General features: G+C 37.8%; 1 protein-coding gene across 1 annotated transcript in view; it reads left to right on the top strand.

Moving 5' to 3' along the window:
• The window catches only part of tmem64 (transmembrane protein 64), a 46,720-nt gene that overhangs the window by 26,197 nt on the left and 5,523 nt on the right, over nucleotides 1-15,000 (top strand). The gene's annotated exons all lie outside the window — the stretch shown is intronic.

Raw genomic sequence — 15,000 nt, 5'->3', positions numbered from 1 at the left:
TCTCTCTGTTGCTCTCTCTCTCTCTCTCTCTCTCTCTCTGTTGCTCTCAATTCAATTCAATTCAATTCAATTCAAATAAGCTTTATTGACATGACAAGAGTGCTTGTGTTGTCAAAGCATGTATACAGATTCAGTACATAAATATACGATAAACAAAACAATGTTGATTAAATAATAATAATAAATAAATTATATTAAGAAAGAATATTAATTTAATAAAAAAGAATAATGAATGATGATAATAATAAAATAATAATAATAAAAAAATAAATACATTTTTTTTAAAAAAAAGTAAAAAAAAATAAAAAATTGAGACTAGGTTTAGATTTCTGCTCTTTGTCCATTATGTGTTTTCTCTCAGTTTGTGGCACTTAAGCACAAACTGTGCAGAGAGCTGTAGGGATTGTTCTTCCTCACCTAGGAGGGTTTTCATTTTTGAATTGTCGTCTAGACCTTTAAATTGTGGGTTTTTTTCTAGAAATTTAGGGTAAAAAGAATTTCTCAGTGGAGTATATTTGGTGCACCTCAGAAGGAAGTGTTTTTCATCTTCAATCTCCATGAGGTCACAGTGGGAGCAAATTCTTTGGTGTCTCTCTTGCCAGGATCTTTTATGCCGTCCAGTTTCAATTTGCAATTTATGGTCGCCCAATCTGTATTTTGTTAGGTAGCGACTTTGTGGTTGTTTTAATTTAATCAGATAATTTGCTAGTTCGTATTTTCGGTTTAACCCAGTACACTACGGGTGACCCGTATTCGGGCAAATACAGTGCCCCCCACCTCCCCCCAACAACCCCCATGCATTTCTTTGCACCTTATCATGAACTACCATAGTCATGCTATATACCATTTTAAAGCTGAGAAACTCAAGAATCGATATATGTAAAGCTTTCCATGAATTAACATATATTTCGTGTGTAAAATATAAGTTTATCCCGATATATAACATATCAGAATACCCCCCTCCACCACCCCCCAAAGTTGCTGCGTTCATGTTTTGTCACTTGTCTGTATGGCCGTACCAATAAGTTAGCCCAGCATGCTTGGTCTTGAAATTTTCGTAAGAATCCATAGATGTAAAATATCTACATTGTTATATTGCCAATATATTGAGTAGTTGTACACGCCAGTACAAACAAAACAGATACATACGAAAAGAAGCGAAGTAAACACTTATTTTTCGCGGAAATCCAGATATTTCGGTTTTACTTCCATTATTGTCGCTGGATTCACGGTACTCCGCGTGTTCACGAGGCTCTTCTGATTCCATCGATACCCATTACATGTCTGTAGGACCAATGAGAGTCGAGATAGATGCCATCAAAGCCAATGAGTCACGTAAGCGATGAATCTGACAACCAGTCTTTGAATGGTCATAGCGCTGCGTCTGAGTGAACCAATGAGATGGGACCTAGATGTCCGTGTAGCCAATGAGGAGAGCTTTCTTTAGACATGTGACACATCGTCACATTCTACTTCCCTGTCGGCTAAACTCAAGGCGCATAGCCCATGCGTAACCAGATTCCGAAGCAGTGGTTTGGAAGTTTGTTACTAAACAAGCAAGAGACATGTTTTTGAAGGTTTTTGTTCGTAAAACATGCCAAAGAGACAAAAAAAAGACGAAACATGTCGAAGAACCCGAGGACATTGAAGATCTGGAGGACATCGATGAAGGAGAAGAAAGCAATTTCTCGGAATGCGACTCCGAGGAGGAGCAGAACTTTTTAGCTGGGAAGGACCCCGATTTTGAGCTGTGAGTAGACTACTTATATCCATATACAGTTACAGATACAGTTTAGTTTGCTTTTGTAATGTTTAGTGCATAGTTTTTCATTTAGCTTTGTTTCATAGTGTGAACAGTGTTCTGGTACCTGGGGGGGAGGGGAGTTAGGTGAGAATGCAGTGTGTGTTTGTTTGTGTGTGTGTGTGTGTGTGTGTGTGTGTGTGTGTGTGTGTAAAAGAGAGAGCAGGGGGAGGTGTGACCTGAGTACACACATTTATATCATTTGTATAAGTTGTTGGGAAGGGTTTTCATATACTTTAGTGGGTCTGAGCCTAACTTCCATCTGTACAATTGTTTCAGTGACGGCGATGAAGACTGGGCCCCGCCAAGCAAAAAAACAAGAGCTGAGGATCCTGTGTCTGAGGAAGAGGAGCCGGTGGCCGAGACTATTTCAGTTGTTCATAACACGTTCCATTTTGTTGACCGTGGTTGCCAACACAAATACATTTCTATTGCATTGAATGTGAATCATTTGATGTTTCGTTTGCCAGGGTATTGTTATTTTTTACCTTTGTTTCATTTTATAATACAAATGTTCACTGCATTACCTTGTTTGTCCTTTTTTCATGGAAATCTCAAAGGCGTAGGAGCAAAAGTAAGAGTTTCAGGTCAGATAATGCTTCTCTGGACTCATGGCACAGCCACTGCAAAGCACTCCAGGTACAAGCAACATGACACAGAGAGTGTAACCTTTCATTTGACACCAAGATCATGGTTCTACATAAAGGGGTTCTTGTATAGGAAGCATTTTAGTTTTGGGTAACCAAAGGTCCTTTTGGAGTCTCCAAATGGACACTTAGCAAAACGCATGTGTATGCCCACACAAATATGGGTCCCACACAGTCATACTTCATCCTATAAGGATCTACTTTGACATACAGATTCACAAGACCTGGTAGTGGGCCTCAGTGGTGTTTTCAAGAGAACATAAGTGACCAAGAGGGCAGAATGTGGTCATTTCTAGAGATGTACATAACCGCCTATAAAAAAAACTATCATTCTACCCTTTGCCACTCTCTGATAGTTCATCACACAGTCAATCTATTGGTACCAAAAAAATCTACAAGGCCTTAGCTTTCCAAAGAGGTCAGGCACTTGATTGTAAGTCAAAGTATGTGGCAACAGGGCCATTTTAAGTAGGCGGTGTGCAATTTCGAGGAAAAACTCAAAATAGGGGTGGAAATGTATTAATCTAAGGTAACAATTCATTTTCTTATTATGTTGGGCGTCTTCTAACCATTGGGAAATGTAGGCGTTTTTGTTGTTATTGTGGATTTCTTTTAGTAGTATTGGTTTTGTATCACTAATGTCATTGTCGTTTATAATCAAATTTAAGAGGTTGTCTTTATCTGGTTCTGCTGAATTTTCAAGTAGCCCTTTGTGGTTTAGATTTTGAGGGTCTGAACATTTTAAGTGTATCCAGAATTTTATGGATCTTTTTGTGATGGCCAGGGACATAGGGAAACGACCTAATTCAGCCCTGCAGGCATGGTTGGGTGTACTTCTATGTACATGTAGGAGGATTTTGCACAGCTCCATGTGTAAGATTTCTATTACAGATTTATCCCAAGATTTTTTTGATCGCAGTAAAGCTGGACCCCAAATTTCTGAGCCATACAAGAGGATTGGTGTAATGACGGAGTCAATTATTTTTAGCCAAATTTTGATGGGGGGTTGGAATTTCTTTAAAGTTTTATGTATTGCATAGAATGCTCTTCGAGCTTTGTCTCTGAGCATTTTTATGCCTGTGCTGAAATTGCCTGAGGCGTTTATAGTTAGTCCTAAATATGTATAATTAGTTGTATGTTCTAGGATATCAGGGCCTAATTTGAATTGAAATTTACTTTTGGTTGATCATGCTTTTTTTTGGAATATCATTATTTTTGTCTTACCTAAATTTACTTTTAAGGACCAGATCTGGCAAAATTGGTTTAAAATAGATAGATTCTGTCTTAAACCTTCTTCTGTAGGTGAGAGTAAGACTAGATCATCTGCAAACATAAGAAATTTGACATCTTTGTTGTATAAATTTAGACCAGGTGCTGTTGAATTCTCTAGCATTGTGGCTAGTTCATTAATGTAGATGTTAAATAAAGTGGGGCTTAGGCTGCAGCCCTGTCTAACTCCTTGGCTTTGTCTAAAAAATTCTGTTCGCTTATTTCCTATTCTAATGCTGTTCTTGCTATTTTCATACATTGATTTTATTAAATCATAAGTTTTGCCTCCAATTCCAATTTCTAAAAGTTTCAAGAGCAAACCTCTATGCCAGATATGATCAAATGATTTTTGAAAATCTACGAAGCATGCAAATATTTTTTGTTTTTTGGACTGATGTATGTGTTTATTTATTAGTGTCTGGAGTGTGTAGAGGTGGTCGGATGTTCGATATTTTGGCAGGAAACCAATTTGACTTTTGCTGAGAATGTTCTGATTGTCTAGAAATTTTTATATGCGGCTGTTGATGATACCGCAAAATAATTTCCCCAAGTTGCTTGTGATGCAAATGCCTCTGTAATTATTTGGGTCATATTTGTCGCCTGATTTAAAAATAGGGGTGACAAGGCCTATGTTCCATGTGGTAGGGAAGAATCCGCTTTGTAGTGTCAAATTAAAAAGTTTTTTTATGGCCTCTTGCATCTGTAAATTGCTGAATTTCAGCATCTCTGTGGAGATACGATCAATCCCACAAGCTTTGCCAGATTTCAGTTTTTTAATTTGGTCTTTTATTTCTGTGATTGTAATGGGGAAGTCCAGGGGATTTTGGTATTCTTTAATGGTTTTTTCTAAGGATTCTTGTTTGGATATTATTACTTGTTGTTCAGGAATGAGTTCTCGACTTTCTGGGTTCTGGTGAAGATTTTTAAAGTAAGACAGATATATATTACCATTTTTGATTGGTGTTTCAAATTTATCTGTTTTTGTTCATTTTTTCCAATTTGACCAAAAGGTGTTTTGGTTTATTGATTGTTCAAGTTTGCTTAGTTCTCTGTTCATATACTCAAACTTTTTGTTTTGTAATAATTGTTTATAATGTTTTAGTTCAAGATGATAGTTCTCTCTACCTTCTATATCATTTGGGTTTCGGTGTTTATGATTGGATAGCTGTCTTAACTTTTTCCTAGATAGATCACATTCCCTATCAAACCATTCTTCTTTACTTTTTACTTTCTTTCTCTTCATTTTATTTGTTTGTTTTAAATTAGATTTGTTTGCCAATTTGATAAATATATTATTTAAATGATCACAGGCCATGTTCACGCTAGTTTCATTATGTTCATATTGGGTCGATATGAAATTTTCAATCCTACATTCATTAACAACAAAGTTGAATGTCCGCACACTTGCTCCCGTTTTGCTTTATCTTTTATTTCCCCAAGTGAACGTTTTCGAGCTACACGCTCTTCATCAGACTTGAATCAAGATAGACACACGTCATACTTATTAGGTAGAAAGGGTCACATGATATATCAATCAGGTTCTGATTGGAAGGCACACCCACTGCAGAGAGGTGCATCCCAAGGTACCAACAGACATCCACAAATATTTTTCACCACACTACACCAGTCTCTACTAAATATACAAAAATATACAGAAAATATATACCTACACACATATATACATACATAAACATAAGTGCATATTTTAAAGTTCTTTCTAAAACACGACTTAAGAGTGTATAGAGAAGTCTATTCAGAGTACTTGACATAGCATCAGGCCCTATATATCCTACATTCATTGTCATGATCTTGAATGACTGTTTCATATAGTGCTATATTTTTTTCTGTCCAACAGAAAGTTCTAGGTAGGGGTATTAGGTTTGGCTCAGGAATTTGAGGATCTAATTGAGTATCTGACCATTTTAGGTGTAGGATTGCCTGACAATGATCAGAAATTGGTAATTGTGGCATTATCATAAATGCTGTTATGATTTCAGGGTCTAGGTCGGTGATGTTGTAGTCAACCACAGAGCTACCAAGGGAAGAGGAAAATGTAAATCTTCCAAAGGAATCTCCTCTAAATCTACCATTAACAATATATACACCTAGGCTTTTACACAATCGCAGCAGTTTTGTTCCACTGGCATTGGTGGTACCATCAAAACTTTGCCTCTGTATATTAACTTTTTGGTTGTACAGAGTTGTACTACGAAATATGTGATTGTCACCTTCTATGGCAACATGGTCTATTTCTTTACCGGTCCTGGCATTAAGATCACCACAGAGTAATACTTTTCCCACAGATTGGAAATAATTTATTTCACTCACAAGAGTGTCAAAAAGACTATCATCATAATATGGGGAGGTGGATGGTGGTATATACACTGCACAGAGGTAGAGGTCTTGGCATAGATTTAAAAGTTCTTTCTTAATTTTGAGCCACAAGTGTGAATTTCCTTTTTTGATAAGGGTTATTTTGTTTTTGTATTCAGCCTTGAACCAGATTAAAATACCCCCTGAATTTCTGCCATTTTTTATGTGGCTTTGCTTGAGTGAGGGTAATGACATTTCTATATAGTTGTGTGGGCAATGAGCAGATTCATCTCTCCAAGTCTCTAAAAGAATAATGATACCTATGTTCTCAATACTAATACTAAAATCAGGGTTGGTTGTTTTACAACCAAAGACAGAGGAAAATAGTCCTTGAATATTCCAAGTACTAATTTTAAAAAAAGCTATTTTAGAATTTGAAAAGTTAGGTTGTGAATATAGCAATGAAGTTGGATCACATCATCTAGATGTCTAACTAAATGGATTTAAGACCTATATTGGTATCTATACAGAAGTTGGATCACATCATCTAGATGTCTAACTAAATGGATTTAAGACCTATATTGGTATCTATACAGAAGTTGGATCACATCATCTAGATGTCTAACTAAATGGATTTAAGACCTATATTGGTATCTATACAGAAGTTGGATCACATCATCTAGATGTCTAACTAAATGGATTTAAGACCTATATTGGTATCTATACAGAAGTTGGATCACATCATCTAGATGTCTAACTAAATGGATTTAAGATCTATATTGGTATCTATACAGAAGTTGGATCACATCATCTAGATGTCTAACTAAATGGATTTAAGACCTATATTGGTATCTATACAGAAGTTGGATCACATCATCTAGATGTCTAACTAAATGGATTTAAGATCTATATTGGTATCTATACAGAAGTTGGATCACATCATCTAGATGTCTAACTAAATGGATTTAAGACCTATATTGGTATCTATACAGAAGTTGGATCACATCATCTAGATGTCTAACTAAATGGATTTAAGACCTATATTGGTATCTATACAGAAGTTGGATCACATCATCTAGATGTCTAACTAAATGGATTTAAGACCTATATTGGTATCTATACAGAAGTTGGATCACATCATCTAGATGTCTAACTAAATGGATTTAAGACCTATATTGGTATCTATACAGAAGTTGGATCACATCATCTAGATGTCTAACTAAATGGATTTAAGACCTATATTGGTATCTATACAGAAGTTGGATCACATCATCTAGATGTCTAACTAAATGCATTTAAGACCTATATTGGTATCTATACAGAAGTTGGATCACATCATCTAGATGTCTAACTAAATGGATTTAAGATCTATATTGGTATCTATACAGAAGTTGGATCACATCATCTAGATGTCTAACTAAATGGATTTAAGATCTATATTGGTATCTATACAGAAGTTGGATCACATCATCTAGATGTCTAACTAAATGCATTTAAGACCTATATTGGTATCTATACAGAAGTTGGATCACATCATCTAGATGTCTAACTAAATGGATTTAAGACCTATATTGGTATCTATACAGAAGTTGGATCACATCATCTAGATGTCTAACTAAATGCATTTAAGACCTATATTGGTATCTATACAGAAGTTGGATCACATCATCTAGATGTCTAACTAAATGGATTTAAGACCTATATTGGTATCTATACAGAAGTTGGATCACATCATCTAGATGTCTAACTAAATGGATTTAAGACCTATATTGGTATCTATACAGAAGTTGGATCACATCATCTAGATGTCTAACTAAATGGATTTAAGACCTATATTGGTATCTATACAGAAGTTGGATCACATCATCTAGATGTCTAACTAAATGCATTTAAGACCTATATTGGTATCTATTAGGGGTGTGAATCTCTCATGTAAAAGACGATACGATTCACATCTAGATACATGGGCACGATTCGATACAAGAAAAGATACATGTTCATAAAAAAACGATTCAGTGCGATTCGATGCAGTTGAAGAATGGAAAGCATTCTGAAAGATTTTTTATATTATAAATTATCATGGTCATGTCAATTAGGCAAAAACAAATGTGTGAATGTGATTATCTTAACTGAGGTTTGTATCATATATTGTATTGAAATTAAAAAAAGAATAGTCTACATTTCAGCCAAACAAAGCAGCCAAATACAACATAAAAATAAATTTTTATAGACTTTATAGATTTTATAGAGTTATATCTGATTGTTTTCAAGGAGCTGTAGCCTATTGTTGAGGTAAGACAATACCGAAATAAAATAAAACGGTGCTTAAGACAATCTTGGCCTTTTCTCATAGCTAGAACAACATAGGCCTACATATCAATGAACTGGGCCTATTTTGTTCCAAATCTGAGTGAATATGAACAAAATAATAATAATTTGTACATCGTTTTAGCAGCAAGGGCCAAATTATTCTTTAACATTAAGGAAATCCCTTCATCAAACGTAAGGCTACTCTACAGACTATCGTTGCCGTTTAGGAATGCTATAGTAAGTGTTTAATTTCGCGCTGGATTTTGACAAACAAAAGAGTAAAATCTGTCAAACACCGACAGAGTGCGAGTTGTCACGTGCTTAAGTTGCAGTAGATGTATGGGTAATGAAGTCCTTTGTCTACTTTGGGCAATGAGTGTAGCCCAAAACGAACTTCATTACCCACAAATCCATGCCACGTGTAGTTTCAAAACAGGAAGTGGGATGAACGCGCTGCTTCTAACGTAAATCAGAGTCTGAGCGAGCAGAAAAGGTTATGAACCGATTTGTAACAAGTAAATCGATATAACGACCGGTTCATTTCAGTTTTATTCCGATACGGGGCTTCACATATCGATGTAGCCGTATCTTACACGTTAAAAACGGATACCGATACGTATCGGTTAATCTTTACACCCCTAGTATCTATACAAAAGTATACTGTAGGAGAGTTTTGTAGTAGGACTAAAATTAAATTAAACAGGAAGTCTTAACTATTGAAAAAATAAAAATAAAAAATAGAAGTATGAAAATAAATAAACAAATAAATCCTACAAAATTGTATGATATACCATTAGAAACTGACAGTTGTAGGTAATCATGTTCATTTTTGAAAAATATGAATCCATATGTCTTAGTACACACACACTCACACACACACGTACACACTCACACACAAACAAAAACTCACAAATCAACATATAAACACCTACACAAATTACATATAGGACTACCTATATGCATACAAATAATACAGCTAGACAAACACATAACACTCAAAACAAATTTAGACACACAACACATATTTGATCATGCAAACAAACATTACAGACATACATTCAAACATCACAAACATTCAAAAGTCACATACACAGCATGTTAGAATACAAACATGTCATGTACGTAATATATCCATACACACACGCACACACACGCACGCACACACACACACACACAAACACACACACAAACACAAACTGATAAAGACAAAAAGAGACAAACAACGCGCAGACATGTACATACGGCTCTACCTAAGGTAACAACCATAGTACACAGACATCACATAAAATACAATTTATGTACGACATAGACAGACAACATAAACATACTCATTCATGTCTACAAGTGCACACATACATGTATCATCACACCTATATGTAAGAGTTGTACAAGTACACAAGTAGGCATATAAAACAAAACAAATAAACACAGACACAAATAAGTACTAACATATATATCAGACATATCTATCAATGTACATGTAATTCCTAGAACTATCAATCACTGTCTGTTAACATAATAATTTGTTGCACAACAGTGTGACAAACTCTCTAATTTGTTGTTGTTGGTCATTTAGATTCTGTGTCGCAGGTTTAGCTAGTACTGATGCGTAACTTGGGTTGATATTGCTTTGATTTGGCGTAGACACACCTGTTGTCTGTCTGGAACCAGTAGGCCTATACCATTGGGAATCAAAGTGAGGGACACCTGACCTGGGTGGATTTGGGGAGTAGGTGGGTTGTGTGTCCCTGTGTTTGTTGTAGTTCTGGGGATATATTGCTGTTGTAACCCTGGGTCTTGTATTTTTGTAGGTTGTGCGAGAAGCATCAGGCCTAGATTTTCCTGGTGTGCGTGGAGGATTGTAACTTCTTTCTCTGTGGATGGGAGTCCGCTTTCTTCTTAAAACACTGTCTTTTATTTCTCTTGCCAGCAAGCTTACTCCTTTTTTGTTTAGGTGGACTGTGTCAAAAAGATGTTTTGGAGAGATGTCTTCATGTAGGATTATATCAATGTTTTGGATGTTCCTGCAGGCATTGTACAGTCCTTTATTTGTTTCTTCAATGATGTGCTGGGGAGTGTCAGATCTGGGCAGAATGGTAGACAATGAAATTTGAGTTTCAGGGATTTTTTTTCTAGCCCGTGTGACCACCTCTGTAATTCTTTTAACCACGCTATGGTTTTTAGATGTCGAGAGATCATTTGTACCAGTGTGGATTATGAGATGTTTCAGGCTATTTGATTTAATTTTCTGAATATTTTCCAAAGCTGAGGTTGTGTTTGGACTTCTGATTTTTTCAGCTTTCGATGAAGGGAAAAGTCGCCTCATATTTATATATTTCCCATTTGAGTCACATAGAAGCAAAATGTCCGCATCAGAATTAATGTTTTCATGGGGCAGGATGTTACCATTTTGGAAAGTCTTTTGGGGAATGCAAGAATCCATCTTCTGTGTTACCTTCTCTTCTGTTGGTGTTGGTATCTCGGTGGATGGTGTGGATGGATTTACGCAGGCCTGGTGTTTTGGCAAAGTCTGTTACGTCTCATTCCATTCTCGACATACAGTGACCATGATGTTTTCTAGCTCAGAGTGTTGGAGCTCTTTCATCCTGCGCAGTTCCACCCGTAGACATTTGTTGTCCTCTTCTAGCTCTCTGAGGGCACCATGTAGCTCTCTAATCTCGTCCCGCTGCTGTCTCACCATAGTCCACAGTTCATCACCTGGCTGAACGGATTGCAACTGCTTTTGTTGAACAGGAACATGTCTTTGAAGATTGAACATCATCTCTTTGAGTTCAACAAATTCTCTTTCGAGAGTGTGGATGTTTTCTTTAATGTTGTTGATGTTATTCAGCGTTCTTGGTGAGATGTTATCACCGCCTGTGGGGGAAGTCTCTGCTGTACATCTAATGGTAGGCCTGAGTGGTGTCTTGCTTTGAATATCTGTTTCAGAGTTGTTTTCTTTCATTTTTCCACTAGCAAGGTCTTTCACACTTTGGAAGCTCTGCTGAAAATTGTCCAAACTGTTCTCTGAGCCTTGTACCATTACTGTACCATTATGATAGATGTTAATTGTCATGTATGGACTCATGAAATCATCGTCTTCATGTACAGTAATTTGCCGACCTTTGCTTATTCCGTTTTTTTTTACATTTGTGTAAGTCTGGCAGAGAGCTGCGTGCCAGGCTGCAGGGTTATGGGTGAAGAATATAAAGTTCGTGATTGTTTTGATATTTCCCACCATAGCAAAGTCAGCTTTGAGTGTTTCCGGATTGTTTCTCAGTTCTTTTAATTTGAATGCTCTCTTTGCTTTGTTAGAAAGATCTTCGGGATATCGGATTTCATAATCCTGCACCGAAGTGCTGAGAGCGTAGGACGTTAAAGCTGCTACATTTGTAACATTTTGAATAATGCTAGCAGCGTCAGTCTGTGATTGTATCATTCTCCACAATCAAGTCACGGAAACTTTTCAGGGGAAGTAAACACAAAGATAATTGGGATCTTGCCTGAAAACGACAGAGGGATCTTGTTGCTGTAGATGAATCCCACGGAATCAGTCCTGTTTTGTTGCTTGACTGTTTTCTTGAAGTTAGCGGTTAGCTTGGTTTGTGTTACGTTTGTAACGTTAACATTCGTTTCGTTGACCGCTCCGGTTTTCTTCTTGTTCTTATTCCGTCAATCCTGGGCTTATAGATCCCGTTCTTTTTTGAGGTATTCCCCCCCTGGTATTGAGATGTTCATATGTAGATCATCTGATGATGTTAATTCAACATTCAATGCAATAAATCACAAAAGCTCTGTAGCGAAGTTAAGAGCTCATATTTTTTGTTACCACCATGTTCTGTATGTAACCATGGTAACCTCTATCTCTATCTTTCACTCTCTCCCTCTCTCTCTCTCTGTTGCTCTCTCTCTCTCTGTTGCTCTCTCTCTCTCTCTCTCTCTGTTGCTCTCTCTCTCTCTCTCTGTTGCTCTCTCTCTCTCTCTCTCACTCTGTTGCTCTCTCTCTCTCTCTCTCTCTCTCTCTCTCTGTTGCTCTCTCTCTCTCTCACTCTGTTGCTCTCTCTCTCTCGCTGTCTCTCTGTCGCTCTCTATCTCTTTTGCGCTCTCGTTCTGTCACTCTACCACTTTTTCTCTCTCTTCTGCATTCTATCACTATCACTTTCTCTCTCTCTCTCTGTCTCCATCTCTCTCTATCTCTATCTTTCACTCTTTCTTTCTTTCTCTCTCTCTCTCTCTCTCTCTCTCTCTCTCTCTCTCTCTCTGTGTATTGTTTATTTACACTTATGTGTACTTACATCTTTCCTAATCATTGTGTTTGTCTGTGTGTGTGAGATGTAATCGCACCTCTTTAAGCCTGTGTGATTATGAGCAGCTGCAGCAGGGTGTGTGTGTGTGAGTGTGTGTGTGTGAGAGAGTCATCAGTGGGGGGAGCAGCTGTGTTCGGGTAAACTGGGTGCTCAGTGTGTGTGTGTGGTGTGTGTGTGTGGTGTGTGTGTGTGGTGTGTGTGTTTGTGTGTGTGTGTGTGTGTGCGTGAGAAGCAGTGTTGTAGAACTCGAGTCCGAGTCATTAGCTAAATTTAGAGACTCGTGACTTGACTTGGACTTGAGCACTGATGACTCGAACTTGGACTCGGACTCGTGCATTCGCACTCGCAATGACTCGTCGAGGACTCGAAGGCTATAATTGTAGTATGTCATTAGGCTATAATTTGCTATATGATTTTAATATCTAAATTATTTGTAATACTAATTTTAGTTCAAGGGAATGTTAGGCTACTGCTTCGCGTCGTAGGCTACATCGCAAGTCACATCATGTTCACATGCAAAGCAAACTAACGTTAACTTTAACACCAAAATGCCTGGAGATATGGCCGCCGCTATTTCAATGTAGTAGGCTATTGCCAGGCAATATTAGTTGTCATACATGACATGACATTACCTAAGATTACACTCAGCCTAGGCTAAACAACACACACTGCTGCTGGATAGCTGATCATCGTGACTTGGTGAACAGTGTTTTCCCTGACTGACGCGAGAAGCGAGGTTCCATTCATTCATTTTCATTCGGGGCGTGCCCTGCCGTGCTTCTGTCTGTTAATTGGCAGCAGGCTATTATCGGATGAAAGAAAAATAAACTAAACGTTTTCCCGATCAAGATGTAGCATACTTCTTAATTTTGGTGTCATAAAATATAGAAGCATAACATTAAATTGCCTAGTAGAGTGTCCATGTAGTGTCAATGTAGGCCTACGTGTCTGCGCAAGTGAAACTGACAAACTGAACCTCTCGTGGGTAGGCCAGAAACAACTATATTTAAAACCACGAATGAACTGGATTACTGTTACTGTTCAAACGAGTGATTTGATAGCCTAATCCACTGCACGAAAAAAAAGGAAATAGCAACATGTTCTATTTCTAACAGGTGAATATCGTAGCAAATAGTATGGCGATGGCAGCTTAAAAAAAACATTTATTTCACTCATCTCGCTGAAATGAACGTGGCCTGTTGCACAAATAAATTAATTAGGCAGATGATCTACATCTTCGTTAACCTAAAGCTAGTTTTCTAGTTCTCTATTGTTGACGTGAAATATGTCTCCATAGTGTCAGTGAAGTGATAACATAATTATGCAGTTGCCGGTAGCCAGTGTTCACGTCACGGGAGTCAGAAAGAAGCTACCAAGACGGGCCCTGCTCTGTTTCTGTCCCTCCCAAACTGCGCTAAAATTGTGTAGGCTATTTAACAGCCAGAATTTAAAAAAATGCCCTTTTATGATCCACAATACCTCTTACAAAATAGTCCTACTCCAACGTTCATCTAGCTCTTGTGAAGTATGAACTTCTACAACACTGCCTACTGTATACAATTGTCAGCAGTCAGTAACAGCATAATGTGACTTAATGGCCTGTGTGATTGGGATGTGGATTGCTAATTTATTATGAGTAGGCCTATAGGCTATGGTATAGCTATGGTATGGTATTCTCTCCGATATAATAAATACAACACATTGGGTTTGGCAAGAAATTTGGCAATACTACTTTCACACAAGTGATGGCACCCCTTGGAGACAGAAGATTGTCCGTTTTGCTTTTAAGGATTTCATCTGCAATGGAAAAAAATGGAACGACATGTAGGCTATGCTTACTTTAGTGCTGGACTTGGACTCGACTCGATCAATAGGGACTCGACTCGGACTCGACGTGGATCAATAGTGACTCGACTCGGACTTGACTCGGATGAGTAGTGGACTCGACTCGGACTTTTTTAATGGCTTGGACTTGAACACTGAGGACTCGAACCTGGACTCGGACTCGAGGCATAGTGACTTGACTACAACACTGGTGAGAAGTAGGCCTGAAGTAAAGTGATGATCTGACCCCCCCCCCCCCCACTGTGTTGCTACTTTGTTCCCTTACCCAACGATTTCCCACTGCTACTGTGTGTGTGTTTGTGTGTTTATAATGTGTGTGTGTGTGTGTGTGTGTGTGTGTGTGTATAGTGTGTGTGTGGGCAGTGCAGTTCTGACTGGCTGTCTTTTTTCACTGTATCTGTCACAATGATGGACAAACACTACCCTGCACGAGTCAAGGCCAGAATAGAGAACCTTAGATAACCCCCCTCTCCCATGCTCTCTCCCCTCCTCTCTCCTCTCTCTCTCT

The sequence above is a fragment of the Alosa pseudoharengus genome, unplaced genomic scaffold, assembly GCF_046254945.1.
Source record: "Alosa pseudoharengus isolate Yale_2024_CS ecotype anadromous, Long Island Sound unplaced genomic scaffold, YU_APseudo_1.1 YU_APseudo_1.1_scf_23, whole genome shotgun sequence".
NCBI lineage: Eukaryota > Metazoa > Chordata > Actinopteri > Clupeiformes > Clupeidae > Alosa > Alosa pseudoharengus.
The sequence above is the reverse complement of the archived record's forward strand: the minus strand, read 5'-3'. Positions and strand labels throughout refer to the sequence as shown.